Source organism: Pseudocercospora fijiensis, assembly GCF_000340215.1.
Source record: "Pseudocercospora fijiensis CIRAD86 unplaced genomic scaffold MYCFIscaffold_1, whole genome shotgun sequence".
Lineage (NCBI taxonomy): Eukaryota > Fungi > Ascomycota > Dothideomycetes > Mycosphaerellales > Mycosphaerellaceae > Pseudocercospora > Pseudocercospora fijiensis.
In genome coordinates this window covers 3677141-3689323 of record NW_006921532.1, presented here as the reverse complement: position 1 = coordinate 3689323, position 12183 = coordinate 3677141, and positions in this window count along the sequence as shown.

Genomic DNA, 12183 nt, shown 5'->3' with positions numbered 1-12183 from the left:
TAGTAAGGTCGAATATTATAGCTATCGCTAGAAAGGCTATTATAAGAACGCGTACCCGAACCGCTATCTCTAGAAAGACGACAACCTTACGGTACGCAAGGTAGCCGCTAACGCTAAAGAGAAGAAGAACGACTCGAAGGCTAAGGGAAAAGATAAGGCACCTCCTAAGAGCTAGGGATAGGTACGGAATCTTAACTAAGTAGCTTAGTAGTAGTAGTACCTACGGGACGCGTACGCGGAGCAATCGTTACGTAAGAAGGGGAAGTGTCCGTCGAATGCTTATTAGATAATACTGCTAACATCAATGTGGTATCTTAAGAATTCGTTCTACGACACTAGCCTTAGCGGATTGTTAACGCCGTGCTACCTAGTGCCGACAGTTTCTAGGGCGACCGAGGATACTACTACGGAGCGCATTATCTACGCTTGCGGATCGCCGACTCTATAGGCTAAGAACGCATTACTACCGGAGTGTTCTACGCTTTCGAGATGCCCCTCCCTAATATTATTCTTAGTAGGCCTTAGAGGCGCGATTAAAAGGTAATCGTCGATAGCTCGACAGATGCCTAGACCTATAGGAACGAAGCCGTAGCGCGTTCGATACGCGTACGGGAACTATAGGAATTCTAGAAGGATATACGTAACGCTCTATACGTGTACGCGATTAGCGTTCGCTAGCTCCGCGACATCGCTAAGGGTTCCTCCTTGCTAGAAGAATTCAAAGACTTCGAAGATGTCTTTACAATAACGCCCGAAGCGAGACGCAAGCTCCCCGAAGATATAGAGTATACGATTAACCTAATCCCCGGAACGAAGCCGCTATACAAACCTCTCTACTATTCTTTAGGAAGAGAGCTTAGCGACCTTCGTAATTACCTAAGCTTAGCCTTAGACAACGATTGGATCTAGCTTAGTATAAGCGAGGCGGGTACGCCGATCCTGTTCGTACTAAAGAAGGATAGCAGTCTAAGACTCTACGTCGATTATAGGGGGCTAAACGAGATTACTATTAAAAATCGTTACCCCCTGCCCCTTATTAGCGAAACGCTTAATAGGCTCAAGGACGCCGAATAGTATACGTCCTTAGACCTTTAGGATATATATTACCGTATCCGTATTAAGCGAGGCGACGAGTAGAAGACTACGTTCCGTACGCGGTACGGGCACTTCGAGTATAAGGTAATGCCTTTTAGGCTTACTAATGCTCCTACTACGTTTCAAGGATACATTAATAGGGCGTTAGCTAGCCTAGTTAATATTTGCTATATCGTCTACCTTAACGATATTCTCGTCTATAGCAAAACGCGAGAGGACTACGTACGAGACGTACGCGCTATCCTTACGCGGCTTAGAAAGTTTACATTGTATACAAACAGAAAGAAATATTCCTTCTAGAAGAAAGAAGTCGAATTCCTTAGGTTTATCGTTAGTACCGAAGGCGTGTCGATAGATTAGCGTAGGGTAAACGCTATCAACGAGTAGCCTCGCCTATTAACGCTAAAGGAGGTTCAATCCTTCCTCGGATTCTACAACTTCTATCGGAGGTTTATCCCTAATTACTCCCGGATCGTTATACTACTAACCGCCCTATCGAAAGGAGCCGTAAATAGCCGAAAGCTAGGGCAGGTCCCGTAGGGCGAAAGCGAGGAGCAAGCGTTCTACTAGCTAAAGGCTGCCTTTAGTTCGGCCTCGATGTTGCGACACTATAATCCTGCGAAGCCCCTACGTATCGAAACCGATACCTCTACGTTCGCTTTAGCAGGAATTATATTATAACAGAGCGAAGATAGGAATTGGTATCCTATTGCCTTCTAGTTACGAAAAATGGTCCTAGCCGAGACCAATTATAAGACCTATAACTAGGAGCTCCTAGCGGTTGTCGAGTCCTTTAAGCATTAGCGCCCGTACCTCGACGGCGCCTAGTATACGACCCGCGTAGTTGTCGACTACGCTAATCTTAAGGGCTTTATAAAGATAAAGCAGCTCGTCGGAAGGCAGGCAAGATAGGCAACCTTCCTTATACCTTTTGACTTCACTATTGAACATCGGGCTAGTAAGCGAAACTTAGCCGATACGCCTTTACGACGTAGCGACTACGAGAGCGAGTCGCAGGCGGTAAATAACCTTCTCCCTACATTGCAGTCGAAACTAGCTCTATAGTTAAATCTACCCGAGGATATCGAGCCGATTGTAAAACGCATCTCTATTATATATATAGGGATGCGAGACGCTAGTGTAGCGCTAGCGGAACGCAAGGGTTTTATTAGCAGTCCCGCAAGAGTAGCGGCTACTATCGTTAGGAATAATAGGCCCTACTGCGAGACACCTAATATAATCCTTAGTTTCGTACGCACTTTGTAATAGCTAGAGCAAGCGAGAGGAGGAGGCTTATACGAGACAAGCTTACCGGCGGGTAGCTTAGCCTCGTTAAGTAGTTCTAACCTCCCGCCTAGCTATTCTCGTCGTAGTAACCTCATTTACTACGGCGATACGCTATATGTCCCTAAGGACTACGTATTGCGTACGTAACTAATACGCATACACTACGACGACCCTTTAGCTAAACACTTTAGTGTAGCTAAGACTACAGACCTAATACGCCGAAAGTACTTCTAGCCGAAGATAGCCGAGGATATTACGGCCTATATCCGCACCTATAGAATTTGTTAACGGTCGAAGGCGAAGCGCTATCGCCCCTATAGAGAGCTCGCTACTCTGCCTATACCGACCCGACCTTAGCAAGAATTGACGATAGACTTTATTACCGATCTCCCGCCGAGCAAGCTCGGTACCTGCGTATATACTGCGATCCTCGTAATAGTCGACCGCTATACGAAGATAAGCCTTTTTATCCTAACGACGAAGAAGTGTATAGCAGTAGAACTCGCGGATATCCTTTAAAGGGAGGTAATTAGGCGTTTTAGAGTACCGTCGGGCATTGTTAGCGATCGTAGATCGCTTTTTACTAGCTAGTTTTAGAGCGACTTCTGCTTCGAAGCGTATATAAAGCGTAGGCTTAGCACAGCCTTCTATCCTTAGACTAATAGGCAAACCGAACGCGCGAACTAGACCCTCGAGCAATACCTACGATATTATTGCTCCGAGAACTAGGATAATTAGGCTAAATTGTTGCCTTAGGCGGAGTTTGCCTACAATAATAGCGTTTATCCTACGTTGCGTATAAGCCCCTTTAAGATGCTCTACGGCTTTAACCCTAATTTGATACCGAGCGCAAATAAGCTACTAGCTCGGGACGAGCTAACTAAGGGAAGGGCACTAGCAGCTATCGACGCTGCGGAGCGCCTACGGAAAGCGTATAAAACGCTTACGGAACGCTAGCAGAAAGCAGTAGAATACTAGGCTAAGCAATACAATGCATACTATACTGCTAAGATATATAGTATAGGTAACCTAGTCTTGCTGTCGATAAAGAACATTAGCTTAGATATCCTAAAGAAGAAACTTAGCCCGAAGTATATAGGGCCTTTTCGCATTATCGACGCAGTCGGAGCGCAGGCGTACCGCCTAGCACTACCGTTAAGCACGAAGATCTATAATGTTTTCTATATTTCCCTCCTCGAGCCTTAGTATAGGCGCGATAGCGAGGAGTATAAGATAAGTATACCTATCGCTAAAGGTAATAAGTAGCAGGTAGAAACAATCGTAGCAAAGAAGATAAAGAAGCGGAAGGCGTACTACCTTATCAAGTAGCGAGGGTAGCCTAAAGAATATAACACTTAGGAGCTAGCTGTTTATATTAAAGATTCTATAGCGTTAGACGAGTTCGAAGCTCAAGCGAAGCGCAAGCGTAGGCAGTAATTAAAACAAAAGAAAATAAGACTTAAGAAAAAATAGTAGACACGTACTCGTTTCGCTACTAAAAAAAGGGCTATCGGCCTAATATATATATAGATAGCGCCGCGTAGGCGCGGCGACGGCGGGCCGCCTACCCTACTTATCGTTATCCTCCTCTTCGTCCTCCTCTTCGATGCCTATAGCGGTATCGATAGTAGCGACAGCGTTAGCGCCGACGCGCTAAGCGAGGTTCTAGTACGGTTAGCATACGAAGCGTAAGTAAAACGAGGCTGCGGGAAAAAACCATACCTAACGACCGATCTCTACTAAACTAGCTAGGTTAGTACCGATATGCTCGAGCGTACTAAGCAAGTTAACGTCCGTAAGGGACCCGCTAGCGGCCCCCTTACGGGCTAGGGCTTTGCCGCCTAGGGTTACCTTATTCTTATTAGTATAAAAGACGTTAAGCGCAGATAGGATAACTAACATCGAGGTTAGTATGCGGAGCGTAAGCGAAGCGCGTACGAAACATACGTGCGACGACGGAGTCTAACTCGGCCTAGAGTGCCTCTAAGGCCTCGTCCGACTCCTCGACGGAGTCGTAGCCGTCTAGGTTATACAAGTCGCGCGTAGAGCGCGCGGCGCGAATGCGGGCTAGCAGCGAGACGAGGGAGCGTACCGTAATAGGAGTATAGGGGTAATAGCTACTACGGTAGCGATTACAGTTACGCTTAGTAGCTAGGTCTATGTTGCCGCCTACGCAAAGCTTAGTTAGGTCTACTAAAGCGAGTTAGTTGCGAAGCGTATACGCGTAGCAAGTAGCGAGAAAACGTACTATTAGCCGTTATATACTTAAAGCAACGAGTGCAGCCCTCTAGGACTTTTAGGGGGCGCTAGGCCGGCGTAGTAGGCGTCGTAGGGCTAGCGCCTACGGCGCGCTTACCTGCGGCACGCGTAGGGGTAGATATGCTAGTAATGTTTTTTTTGATAGATATTCAAAAGAAAAAAAAAATCTTTAAGTAATGCTAGGGGGGCGTAGGGGGCGAGCAGGCGGCGAGTAGGCGTATAGTATTCGGAGCGCTTAAAAAAAGAAGAAGTTTTCAAGCGGGCTTCGAATGCTTTAAATACTCGCCTCGCTTTCGGACAGCTTGCGTTCTCGCGTAGCTACCGCGTTCTCAGAAATTTAGGCAACCTCTAGTTAGTATTAGAAGTAGCCGCGCTTTGAATCTACAAACAAACAAGTAACTACGAGGCAGATTATAACGTGCCTAGCAACTATAGCCTAGCGATAGGTGCGCATAAGACGCGCAAGTGCAGCGCAGAGTATAAGAAATAGTATAATTTACTATATTGCCCTACAGCTAGGATAGCTGTACCGGGGGAAGGAGATAATTATAAGAACCTAAGCAAGTGAAGTCTCCTGTCCTGCCTTAGCAAGCCTATATAACAATCATATAATGTTATTACGTATAGTACGATACAGCCGCGCTAGCGATAAGCTTGCTTAGCGTATACGCGTAATACTCGATCACTCGTACGGACATACTCGGTAGCCGGCACGGCAGATATGCTATCCGTGCTAGGCCTAGTTAATAGTAGTCGCTCTGCCCTGTTCTAAGAAAGGCACGGTTTAGTTCTACTTTCTACTACGGCGATTAGTAGAGGGTGTTCTATACGTTGCTATATACCCATTTTCTTACACCCGCTAAAGAGGAACCTGTAATTCTAGGTAACGATCTAGAATTGCCTGTTAACGACATTCTTAACAACATTATCAATCGACGATATAGCTAGCTAGCCTTTAGGCCCTAGCTAGTAGCGAGACTTTAAGAAGCTACCTAAAACAGGCTTACTGCTCTACGTTAAGAACAATAGCTAAAGGATAATCTCCTCGAGATTCGCCGCCTTTAGGAGGCCCTAACAACTAATACTAAGCCGATAGTAGAGCCTTCCTCGCTATTAGTTCTAGTCTAGAAGAAGGATGCTAAACTTAAGGACTATACCGTATTTAATAGCTCTAGCCGAAAGCAGTACAACGACTATATTCGTAACTGTAAGCTCAACTAGCGTAACGCACTAAGAGCGCTACTAGACGACTATTCCTTAGTCGTATACGCTATGCAGTACATTAATAGCGACCTAAAGCGTATATAGGATAACTATTTTAATTCCCTTTACGACTAGACCGCTATTTAGTAGCAAGACTATAAGACCATTATGCTAGACACCCTTAGAAACCCTATACTAAGGCAATAATACGCCTAAGACTAATACCTACGTACTAAACAAAAGGCCGACTAAACCTCTCGATCCTTCGAGGCCTATCTAAAGACCCTTAAGGATAATTTGCTACCTAAGACCGACTCTATCTAGATATCTGAGATACGACCTAAACTAAGGTAGGAACTGGTCCTTAAATTAGACCGCCGCCGTGTGTTTAAATAGGCTAACCTAATACGCATTTAATTCATAGTCGAAGTAGAAACAGCCGAACGGGCTATTTAGCTCTAGTAACGACTAGAATCGAGGATCCGACTAACTAGTACTAACCGTAGCAACCGTAGTAGCCGCGGAGGAAACTAAGGAAGTACTCCCTAAACGAACGCTGCTAATAATAGAAACAGCAACGACTACTAACGTAGAAGAGGTAGGGGCCGATACCGCGGTAGAAACCCCTAGCGAGGAAGAGGACAAGGAAGGGGCTTATTTCTATATACCCCTAATCGTTCATCTAATTCTAGCACTAATTCGAGCGGACCTAGCGGTGCCCTAACTAGATACAAGTGCTTCAATTGTAATAGCACCACTTATTTACTAGGCTAATATAATAGGCCCCGAGACTAGGCCCGAGTCGACCGTACTACCGCTAAACACCGAAAGCACCTTTTAGCAGCTAACGCTACCCCTATAGGCTAACCTTCGAAAAAAGAGTAAGCGCCGCACTAACTGTTAGCCTTATGCGGCGTAAGACTATCGATATTGTACTAGCTATTATACGTACCTGTCTTATATCTAGGCCCGATACTAACTATAAGGCAAAGGTTATACTAGACCCCGGGAATTCAGTTAGCGCCCTTATTAGCTATCGCCTAGCTAAGCAATTAGACCTTCGACAACTGCCGAGGACTAACCTACTAACCCTTGCTTAGTTTAATAACGCTCGGCACTTGACCTATAGAGCCTATTATATTCCTATAGTTCTAAGAGACGACCTCGGTAATAAGCGCCTACTAAACTTTACTGCCTACGCAGTAGACATAGATAGCCTCCTATCTAAGATTGTTATTAGCAACCCTGTTCTTAAGTACTATGCTATAGTTATAGACTTAGGCAGTTAATAATAGCGATTTAGAATCGCTAGGAAAGAGGACATTAAACACATCGATATTAGCGAGTGTCCTAATAATATTAGGGTCCTATTTATTAGCAACCTAACTCCTGCCTCCGCTAATCTAACTGCCGACCTGCTCGGTAGTAATAACGATGAACTAGTGCCCCCTAATAGCATAGATCCTAAACAGCTTAAGCGTATACTAGAACCTATTCGAGAGACCTATATTAATGTGTTTAAATACTACCTAGTATCGACGTTGCCTATATTTAAGGAGACGGATTATAAGATTAATATTATAGAGGGCAAAGAGGTTCCTTTTAGTCCCCTCTACAACCTTAGTAAACGAGAGCTTGCTGTATTGCGTAAGTACCTAGAGGAAAACCTAGCTAATAGTCGCATTCGATATAGTAACAGCCCTACTAGTGCACCTATCCTCTTCGTGCTAAAGAAGGATAGTAGCCTGCGCCTCTATATCGATTATCGTAGGCTTAACGCTGTTACTATTAAAGATCGCTGTCCACTTCCTCTTATTAATAAGACTCTCGACCGCCTTTCTAGTGCCTACTACTATACTATATTAGACATTAAGGATGCGTACTACCGTATCCGCATTCGTAAGGGCGATGAATAGAAGACAGCCTTTTATACTCGCTATAGCTATTTTAAGTACTTAGTTATGCTATTTAGGCTAGCTAATACCCCTGCTACATTCTAGTCCTATATCAATCGGGCCCTATTAGGCCTATTAGATTACCTCTATATAGTTTACCTAGATAACATCCTAGTTTATATATACTCTCCTAATATTGCGGAACACTAGGCTATAGTACGCAAGGTCCTCGACCGCCTGCGAGCCTATAGCTTGTATTGTAAGCCTTCTAAATACACCTTTGCTACTAAGGAGGTATTATTCCTCGGCTTCCTCGTATTAACTAAGGGTATTAAGGCTAATCCTAATCGGATCAAAACTATTACTAAATAGCCTATTCCTACGTTAATTAAGGAGCTATAGTCGTTCCTCGGTTTTACTAACTTCTACCGCCGATTTATTAAGGGCTATTTACGGCATATAATGCCCCTAACTAAGCTTACTAAAACCAAGGCCAATCCTACTAGAGAGTTTAAATAGACTAATAGAGCACAAGCCGCTTTTAACGGTTTAAAGAAGCGCTTTACTAAAGTCCCTTTGTTATACTATTTTGTACTAAACAAGCAGATCCGAATTGAGACTAACGCTTTACAGTTCGCTATATTAGCTATAATGTCTTAGCAGTTAGACAGTAACTACTACTAGCACCCGATTACCTTCTTCTCGAGAAAGATAATTAATGCTAAGCGTCGCTACGAGACCTACGAGCAAGAGCTCTTAGCTATTGTCGAGGCCTTTAAGCATTAGAGGCATTACCTCGATAGGGCCTAATATACGATATAGGTCTATACAGACTATAACAACCTCCGTAGTATTACTAAGGTTACTAGGGTTATAGGTCGATAGGCTAGATAGGCCGTCTACCTCGCTAGGTTTAATTTTGATATATTACATCGGCTAGGCGTAAGCAACCCTGCTAATAGCCTATCGAGGCGACCTAATTACGACGGCGAAACCTAATATATTAATTCTTTGTTTCCAACCCTGCAGCATAAGATTGCTATAGCCCGTATTGTTAATAAGCAAGCGTAGGATAAGCGGCTTACCGGACTCCGCGACGGCTTAAAGCATGTTAATACTCTTGCTATATTAATAGTGCGTATTAAGGTAAGAGCTAAGGACATAGATAGGAGAAGTTATAATAACTCCCTAGTCGATATCGCTATATATAGTAATAGCGATTAAAGTACTAATACAGTTAATCTAGCTGCTAGTGCTATTAGATATATATAATGCGTACCTCGTTTAATAGCGAGGGTACTATTAAATAACCTTGCAGATAGGGATAGTTAATCGTTTATAGATAAGCTATTACGGGCTTAGCAGAGGGACGCCTTTGCTGCTAAACGTATAGACAAGCTTGTAAGTAGGCGAAAGACTCGATCTAGTAAGAGTAATTAGTCGATCGACGACAAAGGTTACTTAAGGTTTAAGGGCAGATACTATGTCCCTGCTAAATAATCGATTAGACAAGAACTTCTTAAGCGACACTATAATAGTAAGCTTGCCGGTTACTATAGTATAGAGAGGTCGCACGAGCTACTATCGCGCATATACTACTAGCTAAATAGTAAGCGGGATATAAAGGACTACGTAAACACGTGTGCCGTATATTAACGTGTTAAGGCACTAAAGCATTAGCCTTTTAGCGAGTTGTCCTTATTACTAATCCCTTATAAGCCATTTGTAGAGCTTACAATAGATTTTATTATAGGTCTTCCCCCTACTAAGCGAAGAGGAAGCAAAGACATCTTTAACGCTATCCTAGTCGTTATAGACCGGTTTACTAAGGGCGCCCGATACATCCCGGCGCGGAAAGATTAGACTGCTATTAATATAGCAGAAGCGCTGTAGAACAACATCTTCTATACCTATTAGGGGACCCCTAAAGGGATAGTCTCTAACCGAGGCTCGACATTTACATCTTATTATTAGAGTGAGATTTGCCTATAGCTGAGACTTAAGCATCGCCTGTCTATAGCATTCTATCTACAAACAGATAGTTAGACCGAAAGGCAGAATGCTACGCTATAGCAGTACCTGCGCAGCTACATTAATGAGAACCCTAATAACTAGGTTAATCTCCTATAACTAGCCGAATTCGTATACAACAACAGTGTCTACTTATCTACTAAGGTGTCGCCTTATTTCGCTATAATAGGAAGCAACCCTGCGCTGCTATAAGACCCCCTATCGCTCGAGGCCGAGCGTAAGGAAAGGGAAGCGGGTCAACCTAAGACACTAGCGGCTATTAAGAGAGTTTAAAAGATGCGAGAAATTCACGCTAAGATAGCTAACAAACTAGCAAAGGCCTAGGCCTATTAGAAGGCCTACTATAATAAACACTACCTTCTAATAACCTTTAAGTAAGGCGACCTAGTTATGCTTAGCACGAAGAACCTCCGTATCCGCAAACACCCCTCGCCTAATAGTAAAACAAGGCCCAAACTCGCACTAAGGTACATTAGCCCTTTCCGTATCCGAGAACCTAGGGGCACCTAGGCCTATTAGTTATAGCTTCTACCTTATTATACTATCTATAATACCTTCTATGTATCCCTCCTCAAGCCGTACTACCTGCGCGAAGGGGATAAAGCACCTGCTAAATCCGAGGATATACTAGCTAATAGTGAAGAACTATAGTCTGTAGAACGTATCCTAAAGCACCGGACTAGACAAGGCAAGAAGGAGTACCTATTAAGGTAGCAAGGCTATTTACCTAAATAGGACTTATAGGAAGCTAAAGGTTCCTTTAAGGACATAACCGAGTTGTTAGATAAGTATTAGACTAGCGTAAAGAACAAGAAGAAGGCTAAAAGCTTATAATGTTACTATTAAGGCCTAGGATTAATGCTACCCCCGGGGTACTATTAGCTAACTAATCAGCTACAAGCAATTGTTAGCAACGAGAGACAATAAGACTATACTACTATAGTAAACGCGTACCGAGTATTAATAAGCGCGCTACGACGCGTTAATTAGTTACTGCTCTTTTAAAGACTCTATCTCTTGTTCCTTTATTCTACCGGGGCCTCGAGGCCTAGGCAATCGACGAGAATGCGCGCGCGCGCGTACGAATAACGGTATATTAGAAGATAGCCGGCGCGGCTATATTAGTAACGGTGTTGCGGAGGTGTATTGCTATTTAAGAAAGGAGGGACATAGCTATATTAGTAACGGTATTGCCGAGTTGTTGTTAGTTAAAGAAGGAAATTAGAAGAAGGTAAAGTTAGCGCTAAGACGACTAGCGCCGCTATTATTAACATTACCTAGTCGCTACTATTGTTAACCTTACCTATATTAAGGCTTTAAGGCGCTTTTAATCAAAACTTTGATTAAAACTTTAAGCCGCTTAAAAGATTAAGCGACTAATAGACTAACTAACCGAGGGCAAAACTATAGAGCTAAGCTAGCTAGGGTCGATCTTACGGACAATAGGTTACTCCTCGATCTTTCCGACCCTTTAAGCGAGGCGAACCTCTACTACTGCACTTATAATAGCCTTTACCTATAGAAACTAGAAGAACTGAGTTTTTTAAAAAGATATAATAGGTTGACACTTAAAGGCTGCTAAACCTAACTAATTTAGGCTAGTAAAACTACGATAGTAAACAATAGCCCTCGTAATAATAAGAACAATCCCTCGTAATAATAAGAACAACCCTCGGAAGCGGACATAGCTAGGTCTTTTAAGAGTAGACGTAAAGAACTCGGTACGATATTACTTAGAGCGGAGGTAGGGCTACAATACCTCGTACGTCTACCTATTATAGCAGGGAAGACGCGCTCGTATTGTAATTAGTCGACGGCCCTTAATTCTTATAGCTTTATATCCCTTTACTTTATTGTATACAAGGATAGCGCAGTTAGAGTTAGACGTTATATTAGAAAGTGAGGTTTAATATAGTTATATAATTAGGTAGTTAAGTGTTTAATTTAGCGCGAGCTAAGCAGTCTATTAGACTTGCTAAGTTAGTAGTAATAGAGGTCGAAATTGATAGGCTACGAGGGCGCGGCCTTTAGAAGGGAAGCGTATATTAGGGCTAAAGAGGCTACACGTAATTAGCATATAGTTAGGCTAAGTGAAGCCGGGGTCTCGGTGCCTTAGGCAGGGCTTGGCGCTTGGCGTTAGGCCAACTTGCCTGCCTTCCTCCCTCTCCTTTTAGATCTCTATCGAATACTACACTAATTTACCTACACCCTATCTACCTGCTAATATAACCCTTCTTACAGTTATTGCCGGTATATACGTCTCGTAGGTATCTTAAGGACCCTCTTATTAAGTAGGGCAGTATAAAGATAGTAGACTTCCTACTATAGTTATAGATATACGTACTACCGAAGATAGGTCGGTATCTAGTGCCTTAGTCGGTATTATTAATAGATAACTGCGCGACCTATAGTC